This window comes from Notamacropus eugenii, chromosome 2 (assembly GCF_028372415.1).
Source record: "Notamacropus eugenii isolate mMacEug1 chromosome 2, mMacEug1.pri_v2, whole genome shotgun sequence".
NCBI lineage: Eukaryota > Metazoa > Chordata > Mammalia > Diprotodontia > Macropodidae > Notamacropus > Notamacropus eugenii.
The window spans coordinates 518,100,594-518,120,141 of NC_092873.1; the positions used below are offsets into that span (position 1 = coordinate 518,100,594).

A 19,548-nucleotide genomic window follows, 5' to 3' on the forward strand; every position below is an offset into this window, starting at 1 on the left:
CCCCTCCCTACCTTCTTACTGAGTGAGATAAGGACCTTGCGAAGTCTTCACATAGCAAGAATATAGGAGATTTTGTTTTGAGAATGAAAGCTGATTGGGATTTTAACCCAGCAGGGATTTAGACACCTGGCTTCCAGGAATTCAGGGCCTAAGGGCAATAGGCACCCTCTCTCCTTTCTATTAGTGCTATCTCAGCATTAAAACGTTTACCAAATAAGGATAATGGAATTGCAGTAATGGCTCCCTGGAAATTATTCAATCTATGGAATTCTACTGCCACGTCTGCACTGTTTGCCAAATAAGGAATCGTTTGCTCCCCATTCCAAGGGCCTCCTCCTTTCCTCTCTTTCCTCCTCACCTTAGCTATAGTTCTGCCACATCAGCAATTAGTTAGTTAGTTAGTTAGTTAGTTAGTTAGTTGACAAATAAGGAGGTATATGTCTGGATTGGTTGTGCTTGACTTCCTGGTTCTTTGTCTAGTTTTTCCGCACCCAGACTGTAAGCCTGCCTCCCAGCCAATGGAGAGGAGGGATAGTGGAGGGCGGAATTCTCCGTGTTACGGTATGTAATAGTGTTTTGTTCTTTGTGAGTTGTCTCCTTCCACTAATCTACCCTGGTGGAGGCGACACCCCTTTCTCTCAAGAACTGAATAAAATAATTTCTGTTCTTACTTCAAGATACCTTTTTATTTTATAAATTTTTAGGGGAAGGGTCTTGTACCCTACACATTATGCTTTATTCTCCTCCATATATTCTATGACCCAATGATACCGGTTCCTTCGATGTTCCTCAAACCAAATACTTCAACTCTTTACTCTAAACATCTTCCACCAAAGATGTCCTCCATTCTTGGAACACTCTCCCTCCTCATCTCTCCCTCCTCCCTTTCTGGCTTCCTTCAAGTCTCAGCTAAAATATTCCCTTCTGTAGGAAACCTTTCTCAGTTCTCTTTTTGAGTTTATTGTCTTCCCTGTAAGACTGCTCACTCACCCCAATTTATCCTGTTTAGAATTTTTTTGTATATAACTGCTTCTGTGCTATCTCCCTTGATTAGACTCAGAGTTCTTGGAGAACAGGGAATCTTTTCTTGCTTCTTGCCTAGTACATAATAGATACCTAATAAAATGCAAGTTGACCAACTGACTGACTGACTTCACCACCATCAGTAACATTTTCCTCATCTATAAAATGTGAAGAAATGGACTGAAAAGCCCCTCTCCATCTGTGGTGTGACAGTCTCTGAAGGGCCAGCTCTAACATTTTATGCCCTAGCATTCTGTCTTCTGGATTCTGACATAAGATGCTCAAAGATCTCACATGCTGTGTTCTAGGGTCTCTTCAAATACTGAGCAAACATTTATTGAGAGTTTTCTCTATGTGAGGCACTCTGCTGAGCACTGGGGATAAAGAAACAATAACAGACATCCCTTACCCTCAAGGAACTTAAAATCCAACTTCTAGATTGTTGACCTGAAAACTTGGTTAAAGAAAAGGCAACAGGCTAGATGCATACATTTTATGATTTAATTAATTAATTGATCAATTCCCTATGAAAGAAAACGGTAACATAATGCATTGGGCAGCCTTAAATCTGTTTTAGGACAAAGAAGTGCTCTGTGTTCTTCAGATTTATGGTCTCCATAAGTGATTAACTAGACCATTAGAAAGGAATTTCTTAATTGCATAGGTTGTAAATACAGTAAGATAACAGAGTTTGACAAAGTTTCACATAGAAATTATGACCCAAGATGTCTGTGTTTTCTTTACCATTAACATGCCATAACATAGTATATGTCTACAAATACTAAGATATGGAAAACGTCCCGTTATTCAAGATAGTGTCTTAGGCTAAAGGTCTCTTAAGGAATGTTAAGTCAGCCCTGGCAGGCTTTTGTTGACATAGGAAGAGACATTCTCTGAGTTTGCTTCAGAGAGAACAAAGAGATTATTCCAAAACTTTTTACTAAACATTATCAAGATTCAACCTTCCATCCTCTGTCTGAGCTTCCTCTGGCTCTGTAAAGTCCAGTTTTAGAATCCTGCGTTCTAACGTCCCCATAAGCTCTACCATGCTGTTTTCTAATGATCTGTCTATGATCTATGATTCTATGACTCTATAAAGCGGCTTAAGGATGACATTGGGGTTGAAAGCCAAACGGAACCAAGATCGAGCTGATAAATGTTTGAAATTGTGGTCAACCATACAAAAGAATCAGCATTAGCCACAGAAAGGTATTAGTTAACTTATTAAGTGATGACATTCCAGATTTATGCTAAAAACTTACAACCACCAAAGCAACGGCTCTGCATTTTCTGCTGGAAGTCCTGGGTGGCCTAGTGTTTCTTCCTAATTAATGCTTTGCCCTAATTATTTTGAGGATGGTAAACCTGTCAAATGCAAACCGGATTCTTTCCTTCTTTTGTGCCCAACGTGGTGATAGGGGAGAGGAGTACAATGATCCCCAGCCAAGCCAAGGTGACTTCATTTTGATGCAAATTCATTTTACAATTAAGAATACAATTTTGGGTGATGCTGGCCCCGTAATTACTCCTACAGCTCCTGGCAAATTAGGTAGGAGGCACATTAGTTCCCTGAATGAGATTTCAAAATTGAATGTAAGGTACTCTCGTTTTGTATTCCAGAGATGCTCCTTTCCAACTAGGTGTTAATAATTTGGGGACCCCAACCTGTTATTTGCAGCTCAGGTTTGGTATGAAGCATGAAGGTCAGCTGCCTAAAAGGTTTTGTAAACTGGTTAAAATGCATTCCCCCCTCCCAGCTCTGCTTCTCTCAACAATAGGCTTCTGCCCTCCTGAACACAATAGGGAACTATCTTTTACTCAGGAAATAACTCAGTTTTGTGGAGTTTCATTCCTGGGTAGGGATCATTTAATTCTGAACAGAGATATGTCTTTGTGTATTTACAAGGGAATTCAGGTGGGGAAGAGAGGGTGAGGACACTGAATTAAAACCAAAAAGACAGGAACAGGAAAATTCACCAGGATATATGTATGCATACATACATAACACATACATGCATGCATACATACATGGTGATGTCAAATATGTCAAACACTATGTCAAACAAAAGAAATTGGGGACATTGATCTGTACATAAGGATTCTTGTGCCTGTAGTTTGACTGAGTTTTAAAGTATGATATTACTGTTAATATGGTGGTTCATCCTTTATTTTCAAAAAGGACCAATGATATCGCAATGCTGGGGTATGGGCGATATCCTGACTTGAGTGTGAATTGAACTAAAGTGAGGCAGAGTTGCACAAAATTGTCAGCCTCACTGTCTCTTCCTGAATCATCAGAATCCAGGAGCATGACAAAAATTAAGAAAACTGGCAATGATCTAAGATGCAGTGGATTATCTATGTTTTATTATATTTTTATTGATTTTGTTATGTATTTCCCAATTCCATTTTAATGCTCAGGAGTATTGTGAGCTACCTAAGGCATGAACAGCATGCTGGGGAGATGGGGTGATCTGGATTAGTCACCGGGGGACCTGAACTCGAACCTGTCTCTGCTATTTACTACCTTTGTGACCTTGGCCAAGTCACTTAAACTCTCTAGGCTTCTAAAAAAGGAAGATATTGGACTTAATTACCTTTGAGGTAGTAATACCTAAATAAGTATATTTAAAAATGAATAAACACATTCTTAACTTGCAGGCCATGGGTCAGATGTGACTCTTGGGCAGTAGGTTGTAATCTCTGTTCTATCATCCATTCCAAGTCTTACATCCTTTGTTCTATAAGCTCTAAGATGTTATAACCCTGGCCCTCAAAAAGCCTATCCATTCCTTTAAAAAAAACTCTTAGGCTGTTTAGCCTCTTATACATAAAAACTGAACCCTAAGTACAAACTTCACTATAGCTTTTTGTCATGAGGGAACTGTTGGGATACACCATACCAGGAAGTGTATAGATGCCATGGAAAGGTCTTCCATTTTGGGGCATTATGAGACCAGATTCAAAGTCTATGCTTCCCTGCTTTCTAATTTGGGGCAAGGCATCTGAGGTCTCTGATCCTTAGTGTTCTCACCTGTAAAACGGGAGTCATAATATTTGTCCTATTGACCTCACAGGAATGTGTAAGAGGAAAAGGCTATAGAATATGAGTTAATGTCAGTATTGGCCCTATAAAAAGTAATGCTTCCCTAAAGTTATCACTCTAAAGTTATTAGGGGTAGCTACATGGCACAGTGGATCAAATGCCAGGTCTGGAGTCAGGAAGACTCATCTTTGTGAGTTCAAATCTGGCCTCAGGCCTTTACAATCTGTGTGACCCTGGGCAAGTCATTTCACCCTATTTGCCTCAGTTTCCTCATCTGTAAAATGAGCTGGAGAAAGAGATGGCAAACCACTCCTGTATCTTTGCCAAAGGAAAAATAAACACAAAATGGTGTCATAGAGAGTCAGACATGACTGAAAATGACTGATCAAGAAGAAAGTTATTTCCCAGGGTTTTGTCATCTCTAGAATCTGCTAGGGAGTGCTTCATGAGTACTATTAGGTTGAAAAGCGACCCTGGGCTCTAAAAACCTGGGTTAATAGAACACCAGTCCTGACTGGCCGTGTCTAGCTCTGAAGATGAGCCTGGTGACAGCTGTGCATTTATAGTTTAAGGACAAGCTTAGCTAAATTCAGAGAGACTGGTGAGTGAATGAGTGAATGAATGAATGAATGAATGAATGAATGAATGAATGAATGAATGAAAGAAAAGCATTTAAACTCTTCTGAACACTGATTAAGAGGCATTGTCCCAGGATGCACTGGGAAACCTTGGGCCCTTTAGGCCAAGGTCCTTGCAGGTACTCACTTAGGGTGAGGCAATGCCCATTCATTGAATAGGCCTGTTTAGGAAGTAGCCAGGGCATGGCCCCTTTAATGAGGTCAAGAAAAAGAAAGACATCAGGCTGGGTAGGAAACATCAACAGTTACTACTGATATTCACTCTAAAGCTAGGGGGGTCAAGAGGAGCCCTTAGGCAGGGGCCCATTGGAGTCCCAGTTTCAGAGTGCAGTAGATTTAAGGTTTTGGGACAGGACAGGACAGCACAGGCGCCAGTAAAACCCAAGTCAACTGAGCATCTTTTGGCCATCCAAATTTACCTTCCTTTGGAGAGGAGAAGGGATGGGAAGGGGAGGCAGACAGGAGAGGAGGAGGTGAGTTACCCAGCTAGCTGGGTTCCCATTCAGCCAGCTGCATCTACATCCTGATGAATATCTGGTCACTGGATTTAGATGGCTCTAGAGGAGAAGTGAAGTTGTTGACCTGCACAGCCCTCCTTCACTCCAAACAAAGTCCAGTGCAAGTCATGTCATCATTTCTCTGATGGCATGGTCTTCTTCAGCAACCAAGGACAAACACAAGAGTCATTGTGCTAGGAGACAGGATTATTTACACACTAATCATTCAATCAACAAGTAAGTTTAGGCATAAATAGACCTAGCTGGCAATTGATGACTGCTTGAAGATAACTGAACTCATGGGAGTTGAGGAGATCATCAAGAGAGAAGATGATGAAAGAGAAAGGAAAGACCAAAACCAAAATCTGGGGAAACCCATCCTTGGAGTCTAGAAGGTGATGCTGATCCCACAAAGGAGGCTGAAGAGATAGCGATACTGGCTGAAGGAGAATCAGAAGAGAGCAGGAGCTAAGGCATTAGCCTTCACATTTGCTTTCCCGCTTTGCTTCTCCCCATCCCTCCTCCACTCCCTTCAGTCCATTCTTCACTCAAATGCAAGAAATATTTCCTAAAAAAGCAGATCTGACAGAAAGACAGCAATGCATATTAGATAAATGTTGGGCTTGAAGTCAGAAAAATCTGAGTTCAAACCCTGCCTCTGAACACTAGCTGCACAATGATGAACAAGTCACTTAAATTCTCTGAGCCTCAATTTTACCAACTGTAACATGAGTGTAATAATACTTGGTGTACCTATGGCATGGGGCTACTGCAAGGTCCAAACGGGGCTTTGTAAACTTCAAAGTATTATCTAAATATGATTATTACTAATGTGTAAGCGTTAGAATGTTCTCAAAGATAGTAACCTTTCATTAACCAAGTTTTGTCAGATAGGGGATAATCCGATTGGGCAGTTAGTGTGAGGTCCAAAGCTTACAATGTTGTGGTGGCTGTTGCTCCTCACCTTTCTCGTTCTTCTCAAAATGGGCCCATGACATCATGGCATGGCCTTGGCTTGGGTGTGAATTGGATTTAAATGAGTTAGAACTGCGTAAAGTCGTCAGCCTCATTTTCTCTTCCAGAGTCATTGAATTCCAGGTAAGACAAAAGTCAAGATGACTGGTAATAGCCCCAGAAAGCTGTGGATGACTTTGGTATCTTTGATGTCTGATCAAGCTGGTGCATTGAGACCCCATGTGAGGAAGTCTTCACATGCCTGACTTATTGGAAGGGTTTGAGGCCTATTGGTTACCCTGACCCTGGTTTAGCCTGTCTGCCAAGACAGTTTTGTTAGGGTGTGGTCACTGCAAGTTACAGCTTCTTGGAGCCACAGGTGAGATTTAAAGCTAATACAGATTAAGTAAGAAGACTGACTTTCTACAAAGTGAGTGGGCTCACCTTGATGGCCAGGCCCAATGAGGACGTCAGATAATCAAAGATCACAGAACTAGAATATGTCTACGATCTCTCAAGGTAATCCTAGCTTAATGAAAAGAGCACATGCTTTACAATCGATTTCCACAAACACATACGGCTTTTCAACTTCCTAAACATTTGCAAGACTAGACCCTCATGTCCTCTGGGCCTCTACTGGTCTATCTCAAAGTACACAAAAGACAAGAGGGACATCATTACTGCTTCCTTCAGGGACAGGACTTCTTGGGATGTACACATGCTATTCAGCCGTTAATGAAGCCATACCATTGCTTGGTAATAGCACTAGTGTTGCAGGTGATGCTTTTAAGTGATTTAGTCATGTCTGATTCTTCATGACTCCATAGAGCATGTTGTCCTTAGGGTTTTCTTGGCAAAGATACTGGAGTGGTTTGTCATTTCTTTCTTCAGTGGATTAAGGGAAACAGAGGTTAAGTGACCTGTCCAAGGTCACACAGCTAGTAAGCATAGGAGGCTAGATTCGAACTCAGGTCTTCCTGACTACAGGCCCAGAGCTCTGTCCGCTGAGCCACCTAGCTGCTTCCTCTAACTCTTATTGTAGCACTCATAAATAAGTACCTGTCACTTAGAGAACTTTTACTCATTAACATTTCTATATGATCACTAGAAGACTTTGGGCCTGGAGGGTGGTTGTCATTTACCTTGGTGATCCACAGGAGTTCCTTTCAAGTGTACCCATTCAGACTGGTCTGTTTTCCTAACAGAAAACTTCACGTCCCTTAGTAACAGAAGGAACATGCGCGCGCGCACGCACACACACACTGATTGTTAGAATACCAGGATGTGGTATATGACAGCTCTAAAGGACTTCACAGCATGCTCCAGCCACATTTGCCTGCCTCTGGTTGCCTCAAGACATTTTCTCTCCTCCTAAAAAGGATCAAGGCAGAGAAGAGAGGGACTGAGCCTGTCACTTTCCTGGTAGAAGCATCTCCTGCAAAAGCAAAGTTCCTCTGCTGATGCAGGTCAGCGCCTTGAGTCGTAGAAAGCTGCCAACAGCAGCACAGAGAGGTCATAGGACAGGAAGCCAGGATGTGTCGATCTAGGTCCTGGATCTGGATCTTTCTGGCACCATGGCCAGCTCTGTAACCAGTACACCATACTGCCCTGACCAGGAAATTAGTTACAAAGCATTTATTATTATTCACTTACTGTATACCAGGCTCTGGGCTAAGTAGGGTCACACAAAGGAAAGTTAAAAAACAAAGGAGATAATGAACCTAAAATGATTGGCAAACCTTAAATACAATGGTACTGTTATAAATAGGATTGATTCTTCTCATTAAGAGTAGAAAAATAAAAGAAGTATTCATAGTATAATATAAAAATACAAATATTAGCTTTTTATTTACCATGAAAATGTCATTGCTGTTCAGTCATTTTCAGTTGCATCGGACTCTGTGAGCCCTTTGAGGGCTTTCTTGGCAAAGATACTGGATTGCTTTGCCACTTCCTTCTCCAGCTCATTTCCTAGATGAGGAAACTGAAGCCAACAGGGTTAAGTGACTTGCCCAGGGTCACACAGCTAGGGTCGGAGACCAGCTTTGGACTCAGATCTCTGGCACTCTATCCGCTGCATCTTCTAGAAGCCTCATTTTATATCTAGCCTGTTCTACATGAGAGATTTCATCAGTATCAATTTGCATATGCTCATAAGGATACAGCTCAACGGCCAGTAATAAATACATGAGAAAAACAAGGCACAGACAAACTCACGCAACTGATACAGAGAAACAATGGGCTTTGAATATAGGTTTTCTGATGATAAAGTTCACTAGAGTACAAGTCAAAGCAGGCGATCAAAGCCTATACAGGGCACAGAGAAAATGAGAGACAAAACACCAGCGTTCATAGGGAATTGGCGCTGGACGACTCTCAGAAAAAAAAACAGAGTAATGGCTGTTTGGACCTGATTTCTGTCATCGTTATTTGGGGATGGGAAAGGACAAGTAAAGAAACTCACAAACTGAGTCTCATTAGCTGGAGATTATTCAGAGCTCTGCTAAGATGTCTATCTCCAACCATGCTAGAAGCCCTATAATTCCACTGGTGTTAGTGATTTCCATTAATTGAATTTCCAGATTGCGACTCAGTTGGGCCACACTGATTACACTGTGAGACTCTCCAGGTTTCATTCCTGGGAGAGAGCTAGACAGAACTGAGGACCTCAGGCCACCGATCTGCCCTGGACTTCTAGGCATTTAATATTCCAGCCCCATGGCCCCAAGCTGCTTCACAAAGTTCAACATATATAAATAGCATTTTAGAATGAGTAGGTGGCCTGAAAGAGATCTGTACAGATTGTTCAGGGAAGTGAATGATATCCCTCCACAGAGAGCAGTGAGGGCAAGGCCTACAAAGAACCAGTCCTTAGCCTCCCCGTAAAAGGACCTATCAGTGGTGATCCCTACAGTGACTCATAGAACGCTGGAAGTGTAAGGAGGCCTAGCCATCAAGTTTGCCTGAAGCCTGGGAAGGGTTTGAAAGAGCAGTTCGGATTTTCTCCTAGAAGCAAAAGGAAGTGTTCACTGTCCTCGAATATGAACTATGTGGATCGTTTTTAGGAGAGGTGGGAAGCTTTCTCTTGATTTCAGAGTCTCAGCTTGCTGTCACCTACTATTTTCACGCATAGTACAATAGCTCTCCTTCCTCTCACCCAACTCTGCAGAATTTAAGGACTCACAGTGTAAAGCTTTGGGTAGAAGGAGGGTCAGTTTGTTCTAGCACAGAATGCTGAGCTTAAGATTGGGCAGGCTAAACATCAGTTCTGACCTTTCCATTTACTAGCTCTCTGACCCCATCCATGTTATCAATCTTGCCTGTACCTGTTTCTTGTCTTTAAAATGGGAATAAAACATGTCTTGCTTACCTCCAGAGGAGTTTTGTTTTGTTTAGCAGAGCAAGCAAATGCCATAAATCAGAGTATAGAGCAAGCTGAAGAGATCATCAAGGTGGAGAGGCGCCATCTTGGGAGAAGCTCATACAGACTAGAGCCACCAGCAAGACAGTGAGATGGAAGGAGAGTGTTGCTTCTACGAGCTTTCGGTTTAAATTACTTTGGCTCCCTCTGTGTTCATTTCTGTGGCTATGCTTCTGAAGGACTCCAGTTGAAGTCAGTGCCCTAGGATGTGGCACTCCAATCCCCTTGTCCTAGTTCATGCTCTGTTTATCTCACTGGGCTATTGAAAACACCCAAGAAAATAAAATAAAGTGTTTGGAAAACAATAGGATTTCTATGTGGATGGGAACCTCAGAGACCATCTTGTACAACTTTCACATTTTACAGAAGAAGCTACTGAGGGCCCAGGAAGGGATAAGGCTTAAAGTCACAAAGGGAATAAATATAGCAGGGCCCAGATATGACCAAGAATATAAATCTACTCTTAGGATACACTAAGGGAAGCATCATGCCCAGGGTTTCTCCACACTTTGCCCTGGTCAGACCACATCTGAGTTTATGTGTTCAGTTCTGGGTATTGCACTTTAGGGACAGCACTGACAAATGTCTAGAGACACAACCAGATTATTGAAAGGGCTAATGCCCAAGCTCCAGAAGAACTAGTTGAAAGAATCGGTTTGACACAGAAAAATATAAACTTAGACAGGGGTATGACAACTGTGTTCAAGCATTTGAAGAACTATTGTATGGAATGTGGGCAGCTAGGTGGCACCATAGTGCTATCATACCGGGTCTAGAGGCAGGAAGTCTCATCTTCCTGAGTTCAAATCCAGCTTCAAACACTTAACAGCTTTGTGACAAATCACTTAACTCTGCTTCCCTCAGTTCCCTCATCTGTAAAATGAGCTAGAATAGGAAATAGCAAACCACTCAAGTATCTTCACAAAGAAGCCCCCAAATGAAGTCACAAAGAGCTTGACGTAACTGAAAAACCACTGATCAACAAGAAAATTGCAGGGAACACTTGTTTGGCTTGACCCCAGAGGACAGAAGAAAGAGTGATGATGGATGGAAATTGAAGACAGGCAGATTTCAGCTGAATGAAAGGGGAAGTTTTGTAACAATTGGAGCTGACCAAAAATTGAATGAGTTGCTCTGGGAAGTAGCAGGTTTTTGTTGACTAGAGGGTCTCAAGCAAAAGCTGAATGCCCATTTGGTGGGACACAGAGAGGGGAAACAGCTTGGCCAAGGCCATACAAGGAATAAATGGCACAGGGCTATGAAGAATCTTCAACCACGTCATGTTATAGAGGCTTGTGTAGGTCTGAACTGGCCTAGATCAGGAGAGGGTAACATTCCAGGTCCTTGGGTGCAGCCTTTTGAGTGAGCCCAAGTTTTACAGAACAAATCCTTTTATTAAAGAGATTTGTTCTGTTAAGTTTGGATTCAATCAGAAGGTTGTACTTGAGGACCTAGAAGGCCACATGCGACCTTGAGGCCACAGGCCCCCCCACCCCTGGGCTAGATGCTCTTGGAGGGTTTTTTTCTGATTCTGTTGTCTTGTGATGCTGTGAAATGTGAGTTATCATTAGATTATTTGAGTTATTGTTAAGGATGCTCATTAAACTGTTAAGTGAGCCATTGGTAGTAATACAGGCATCCCAATCATGTGGCTACCCAGAATGCCTCCCTTAGGTTTGTCATTGTCACAAGGGACATTGATGGATTGAGCCCCTTGGTTTGATTTCTGTCAGCAATTCCATCCTCTTAGTCTTGTCTCCCGGCCAACATGTCCTAGAAGGAGCCAAACGGAAATGCCACCTTTTATCAGCAACAGGGGCTATCTCTCCTCACCTCCTCTCTATCCCCTCAAATCAGAGGATCAGGGAAAATAAAGCATGTGATACCATATAATTCTTGTTGGCGGCTTGAATCTGTCCAGTGGACCAGGGTTGAGCTAGGATTTCACCCTAGAGAGGTGCACAAAGTCCACATCCTGACTATGATGGCTACTTTCTAAGAAACTAAGTTACGGATGCTATTGAGGGAAGTGACAATTATTCAGTGTCCAGAGGAAACTCTTAAACATAGGTTCTGGAGTTTGCTTGCCGTCCTGAGGAGAAGAAGGTTATTTAGATCCCTGATTTTGAGTCATAAATGCTGAGTATCAGGGAACCCAATGGCCTGAAAACCAAACAAAACACTACATTTTGAGGCAGGGACTACACTTTACATCTGGTCCTATTTTGATCAAGCTGATCAAGTTCAGGGCTTGACTTCATTAGGACGGCCTGTATTCAAACCCCAACTCTGAGGCTAACTAGTTGCTTGACTTCTTTCTCATTTGCAAAGACTTGGGGCTCCAATCTTGACTCTGACACAAGAATGGCAGGAACTTTGGCCAGTAACTGGCCCCATTTTCTGCCTTTGTAAACTGTGGGTGTTTGGAGTAGATGGCAGCAGAAGCTCTTAACAATCTGAAAGCTATCAAATCAACAACCATTTATCAAGGACTTATTACGTGCCAGACATTATGTTGAAAAATGATGATGATACAAAGACAAAAATAAAATGGCACCTGACCTTCAAGGAGCATATAATTTTTTTCTTTGTTTTTTTTGGGGGGCATTACATGCACCAAAATATATTTGATACTGAGTCATTTGGATGGTAGATGATGAGGAAAGGTTCTGTGTAAAAGATGGCTCTACAGCCTAGTCATGAAGGAATCAAGAAATTCTAAGAGGCAGAGGTGAAGAGGGGGAACATTCCAAACATGGAGTCAGCCAGTGTGGACGAGACATGAAGAACCATGTATGATGAGTAGCAGGTGGGTTAGTCAGGTTGATTTTCAAAGTGAATAGAAAGGAGTAGTGTGTAACGTGACTGAAAATAAAAACTAGCTGTCTCTGATGTTTAACCTGTCAAGGGACAGCTAGGTGGTGCAGGGGATAGAGCTCTGGGCCTGGAGTCAGGAAGACCCAAGTTCAAATCCAAATTTGAATTCATAATTCATAATTATTGTATTCATAATCAATAATCACAATTCATTATGATTATATTCATAATCATTCATAATGATTCATATCTGTGTGAAACTGGGCACCTTGCTTAACCTCTGCATGCCTCCATTTCTTCATCTGTAAAATGGGGGAGAAGGAATAATAAATAGCTTCTCTCTCCCATGGTTACAAAGAGAGTAAAATCAGAAGATATCTGTTAAGTGTCATGTCAGTTTTAAAGTGCTATATACATACTACCTATAAGAAGCCATTTAACTTACCTCCCTCCTGCTTTTTTATGTGAGGATACCTAGACACACAGAGTTCAAGGACTTGCTTAGGATCATACCACTAGTGTATGAAAGGAGATTTGAACTCAGGTCTTCCTGATTTCAAGTTTGGCATCCTATCCATGATAAAAGGGAACAGGGAATGGGAAAGGGAATGCTGCCCCTGGCACTTAAGACCCGTGTCATCTTGATCAAGTTTGTTCCCCTCTTTGGGTCCCTGTTACCTCATCTATAAAATTATGATAATTATACTTCCTACTTCATAGGGCAATAAGTAGAAAAGGGCATCATAAACATGAAAATGGTAGAAATGTGACGTTATCGTTGTGTGGTTGCTGGTAAATGTTTTTTATTTGTTGGTTTTATTTAATGACCCAGAGGGTTATGTTTTGCTCCATGTGTGTCTTCCCTTCCAGGAAGCACATCAAACAGCCTTTGATTCATGAGGAAACTCTCTTCATGGGTTGCTGTGGCCCAAATAATTCATTAACGAGGAGCTCAACAGCTTTTTCTTTTGTTTGTGTAGCCTGAGCAAGTAGCACCATAAATGGCATGAAGTGGGTACTTACTAAACACCGGCTGAATCGAATTAAATCCCCTGTCAATGCCTTTTAAACTGAACTAGGTTAGTCCCTGGACAAAAGGCACAGGTCTATTATTATGTCCGAAGGCCTGGATTAAACCCCAACTCAGTCACTTACTAGTTCTGTGACCTCAAGCAAATCATCTGCCTCCTCTTCACCTCAGTTTCCTAACTTGTAAATTAAGTTGTTGAACTCATAATTTCTAAGGTCTGTTCCAACTTTAAATACCTGATTCAGTAAATATTTTAGGCTTGATAAGACTTTTCTCATCTGATGTTGTAACTGGTGTTACTACCTTATTAACCTGAGACATTACAAAAGGGTGTTAGGACATCCCCGAAGTGTCCCCACCACCACCATCCCTCTTCTTTCAAAAGGGGGAGGCAGATCTAGGCACAGAGTTCTGTCTCTGTATCCTTCAATTCCACTTTGGCCTAGACATGACATATAATTCAATTTGTGAACCTCCAAAACACAACATGGCTATTAGAGTCTTCTCTGCTCCAGGTCCCAGGCCAGGCCTTAAGAGATGGGTTTGCTGCAGTCTTTCCAGTGGGTAGATGTCATATTTAAATGCCAGTCAGTCACGAACCTGCCACGACCCCATCCTCTGAGAGCTGCTTTACTGAACATTGTAATTGCCTGGATCCTGTTATTCATTTTGGGAGCTGTTGCCATTAATTAAATATTTTTCGCGGAAAGCTCCCCGTGACATCTCTTTGCTGCATTCGTGAATATCTGATAAGATATACAGCTGGAACACGGGTACCGGCTGCCTTCCGCTGATACTCTTGTCCTAGATTCTAACTCTCCAAACACGGAAGGAATGACACAGTTTTAGCAGAAACGAGGGTCTCTATTGTTAGAAGACTTGGTTGGGAGTTGGGGGTGCAGGCTCAGAGAGAGGGGGCTGTTTAATGAAATGAAGGCATGTGTCAGAACCTAATGACAATCTCTCACATTTCCACAATGTCTTTGTGGGCTGCGATGTATCTGACAGGAACTTATTGACTCTGTAGCAATCCTATTAAGTAGGTAAAGCAAGGATTGAAATTCATATTTTCCAGATGGGGAAACTGAGGTTTTCCATTCACTCAAGCAAATAATTATTAAGTACCTAGGGTGGGCAAAGCTAGGTACTAGGGGAGACAAAAAGTTTGGCTAAGTCATGGACCTTGTCTTCGTGTAGCTTATAACCTAGTATGGGGACAGAAATACAAATCATTAAAGATATTCAGTGTCTGAAGGATTCTAGTCTAGACCTATAACTAGTACAGGGTGACTAGGGCTATAAGCCAGGGGACTTACATCTAAGGTTCTTCGTTGGGGCAATCCTCCACCCCATCAGCCTTTGCTTCAAAGTAAAAGGATAATTGCTTTATAATTTAAGGAAATCCTTATTCAGAATTTTGGCATGATCAAGGGAGTCAACTTTTTTTCCTGAGGCCTACTGTTTTTCAGTCCTTTGTGACTTTTTGTGACCCCTTCTGGAGTTTTCTTGGCAAAAACACTGGTGTAATTTGCCATTTCCTTTCCCAGTCCATTTTACTAATGAGGAAACTGAGGCAAGTAGGGTGAAATGACTTCTCCAGGTTTATGCAACTAGTAAGTGTCTGAGGCTGGACTGAACTCAAGTCATCCAGTGCTCTGCCCACTGTGCTACCTAGCTGTCCCTTCCTGTGGCCTACCTCTCCTCATTTCCTTCTCTATACCTTCTTTAAGGTTTGGGGAGAGGACAGGGTAGGGGACAGGACAAAGGAGAGGAGGGGAAAGGACAGGAGAGGAGGAGAGAAGACAGGAGAGGAGAGGAGAGGACAGGGAAATAGGAAAGAAGCCAACAAAATCCAAGTCAACTGGGCATCTTTTGGCCATCCAAGTTTACCTTCCTTTGGAGAGGAGAAGGAAGGGCACAGGGAGGCAGACTGGAGAGGAGGAGGTGAGTTACCCAGCTAGCATTCAGGCAGCTGCTTCTACTCACAGGATTGTGCTCATCCTTCTTTGCCCAAGAAGACCATGCCATCAGAGAGATGATGACATGACTTGCACTTGACTTTGATTTGAGTGAAACTTAAAACCTAAGACCTACTGCACTCTGAAACTGGGACTCCAATGGGGCCCTACCTGAGGGCTCCTCCGGACCCTCCTAGCTTGACAGTGAATATCAATAGCAACTGTTGCTGTTTCCCATCCAGCCTGATGTCTTTCTTTTTCTTGACCTCATTAAAGGGGCCATGCCCTGGCTACTTCTCAAACAGGCTTATTCAATGAATGGGCATTGCCTCACCCTAAGTGAGGTCCTAAAGTGCCCAAGGTCTCCCCGTGCATCCTGGGTCATCTCCAGTCATCCTGATGAATATCTGGTCACTGGATTCAGATGGTTCTGGAGGAGAAGTGAGGCTGGTGACCTGCACAGCCCTCCCTCACTCAAAACAAAGTCAAGTGCAAGTCATATCATCATTTCTCTGATGGCATGGTCTTCTTTGGCAACGAAGGACGAACACAATCTCTATACCTTCTGCCTCCTCTCTGCCATTTCAGGTTGGGGGTATTAGGTACTGACTATGCTACAAAGACAGGGCAGACATTCTGGAGAATGGACCTCCCCTCCTCTCACAATGCAACTCCATCAGAATGGGTAGATCCGCATCTGGCCATTACTCCTACACATCACCACACACCCTGCTGCTCCCCACTGTCCATCTGAATTTTCCCTAGACCCTAGAATTTACAGTTGTAGGTCTGCTCTGGCTTTTAGCAGAAATACCCACAGTGGAGAAATGATTTGCCAATAACGCATGGCAACAAACTCCAGATTTAGTCTTTAAGTCTTGTTGTCTTGGAATCCTTGAAGAACTTTCATAGAGAAGGCAGACTTGACTTGATGACAAGGTCCCGCACTGGCCAATTATTTGCACCCATCCTCCGGAGAGATTATCCATTGTAACAACCCCAGCAGGTTCCTTCCTTCAGCCCTTCCTTGATGATCTCTAGTGAGCTGGAATTCACTTGCTCCTGAAGCACCCTCTTCAAATGGACAGCTCCCATTGTTAAAAACTGTTGCTGCTGCTGCTATTTTCCCTTGACTTCAAGCCTAATTTTGCTTCTTGGAAATTTAAACCCATTTCCAAATGCAATTCCATTGTATGTATATATTGATTAATTATCCCTAGTTTTACTCTCTGGGTTCAGAGAATGGAACTTGTTCCACAGCTTGGGCTCCATGGTTGCTGTTGGGTTTGTCCTTTGTTCTCCAAGAGGACCATGACATCAAGATGATGACAGAATAAGAAACACCTTGGTGGGCATTTTAAGGAAGCAGTTTTCATTTCCATATAAGGAAAAATCTTGTAATAATGGGAGCTGTCCAGACATGAAGGGGACTACCTCAGTATAGGGTCCTGGAGATATTCCAGAAGAGACAAAACCACTATATATAGGGTCTGTTAGATACATTGGGGACTCCTGAGATCAAATTTTGTCTGAGACAATAGCCATGCAACTCTGGACAAGTCATTAGACATGTTTCTTCATCTGTAAAATCAGATTAATAGTAAGACTTGAAGATAATGAATGGCAAGAGTTTTATAAATCTTAAAGCAGTATAGCAAGTTTGCTATTCTAGTTCCTTTATATGTGGTTTATTCTAGATAGCCATTGATGTCCCTTGAAATTCTCAAATTCCATGTTTCTGTGACTTCCATAATTGATCCATTGAGCTAGGAATACTAGAACTGAAGGTCCTTTGTTGGGGCAGGGGAAAGTTACCACCCTCTCCCGCAACCCTGAAGCTAAAAGAATTCTTTTTAATAAATACAAAAAAAAAGGCAATGAATGCACCCAGGTAACCAATGCATGTATCTCTAATGAGGCCCTCCATCTATTTATTATTTATGCAAAAAACAAATGCCACTTGGTTATTAATAAAATATTGGGCAGTCATTAATCCTCAATAAACAGAGTGTGGGTAATTAGTATGAAAGTGACACAGAATATTTCATAATGAGAAGGTAATTTTCCAACCAGCTAATGGATTATTCAAACAAACCTTAACTTTCTCTTATCACGAACAGGATCCGCTGGGGAAAAGAACTGGAGGGACTTCCTTTGTAACCTTGAAAACTTTCAATGCTGAAGGTCTTGAAAATTGAGCCTTAACTTAAGAGCTTAATCATCTGCAGCAGTGCCGATGTTTGCACGGCGTTTCAGGCGGTGTTTTCTCAACTAACGTTCTTGAACCCTGGGCAGGGTTGAATAACCTTCTTTTGAAGAAGGAGGAAGAGAGACTGTAATAATTCAAATGTCCTGCCTAACGTCACAGAACTGGGGCAAAGCTGGCAATCACACCAAGCCATTTGGATTCTGAAACTAAACATTTGGCATTGATTTAAAATGACTTGAAGTTGGGGGATTCTTTTTCCACTACATCCACAAGGACATGGCAGTGACAAAGGTCTGTCTCCATAATAATCTCATAAGTCAAAATGCTGCTATAATGCAGAAATGGCTCATGAGGGAGAATCTCCATTATATTAGGCAGAGATTGGAATGGCAGAAGGAGGTCTGCATCTGGATCCAAAGGTCTTGGATTTCAGTCCTACTACTTAATAGCAAGCAACTTAAACTCTCTGGGCCTCAGTTTCCTCCTCTCTAAAATGAGGGGTACAGACTAATTGACCTTCCCTGGTCTTCCCCCCCCTACCAAGGGCCAATCACTCAAAACCTCTGAACTTGTGTTTCCTCATCTACAAAATGAAGGCTTAAAAGATCTCTAACATCCCCACCTCCAAATCTAAACCCATGATCTTATATTCTGAAGTTATTCAAGATTGAACCTAATTTATTATCCTTGGAGTTGAGTTCTGACACAGACTATCTGTGTGATGTTCAGTAAGTCATTTAAATTCTCCAAGCCTTAGTTTCCTCATGTGTATAATGGGAATAATAAAATTGGCAGAACCCACCTCACAGAGTTGTTATGAGTTCAAAAGAGAAGAAAAAAAGGAATAAGATGATTTGTAAACCTTGAAGCAGCATACACATATATGTGAACTGTTAGCATTTTTATTACAATTATACATATTTAAAAGCTTTGCAGTCTTTTAGGTGCTGTTCAACAATAGCAACACAAGACAAAGCAAGGAAATTGATTCATATAAAGCATTATTTACGGAGGATTTTGGGTCTGGAGCTGGAATAGGCATCTCAGAGTTCATGTATTTGTGGTCCAACCCCATCTTTTATAGATAAAAGACACTGACTTAGAGTTGTAAGGTAATTTACCCAAGGTCACACAGCTAGTAAGTTGCAGGCCAATGACTCAAACCCAAATCCTCTAAGACCAAATTCAGTGCTCTCCTCATTGTCTCACAGGAACATTTTTCTGCAAGATTATACCATGAAAACCAGCCATCATAATGAGAATCTTGAGGCTTACAAGACCTTCAGGCATGGAAGAAAAGCACGCATCCTATTTAACATACTTACTCTCCTTACAAATGCCAAAAAAGAGACTTCTTTACATTTTAGAGACTCACAGAGAGTGTTGGGGTCAACTCTAAGGTAATTGGAAAGTGTCATCCTTCCCATAGATCCTGAATAAACCTGAGAATTGAGGCTTCCCTGTAGCCAGGCTTGGCATAAATCAGTCTCCTCTTTCCAAAGAGCCATTTCTATGTTTAAGGAGCCAGGAGCCATCCTATCTATAACTACCTTATTTCCATATCTATGGCCAGTGACACATATCACAGGAATGCAGAACCTTTGAGCAGGCAGAGATGCTAGAACTCATATAGTCTAAGCCCCTCATTTTTGAGAAGTGAAAAAGAAAGCTCAGAGACAACAGAAGACTTGTCCTGTGTCAAACCAAACTCAACTGGGGCAGAGTTGGGACTTGATCCTAGATCATATGATTCCAACTTTAATGCTTTTTCCAACATAGAAAGCAAAGAACATTTGCTTACTAAAGACAGAAGTAGGGTGCTGTGGAAAGAACCCCAAATTTGGAATCAGAGGACCTGGGTTTGAATTCAGGTTTTACCACTTATTACCATGTGACCTTGAATAAGTTACTTATTTTAGGTAGAGCTCAGTTTTCTTATCTATAAAAGGGTGGGA

At 41.9% G+C, this 19,548-nt stretch overlaps 1 protein-coding gene across 12 annotated transcripts in view; it reads right to left on the minus strand.

Moving 5' to 3' along the window:
* The window catches only part of DAB1 (DAB adaptor protein 1), a 1,307,076-nt gene that overhangs the window by 1,037,582 nt on the left and 249,946 nt on the right, over nt 1–19,548 (minus strand). The gene's annotated exons all lie outside the window — the stretch shown is intronic.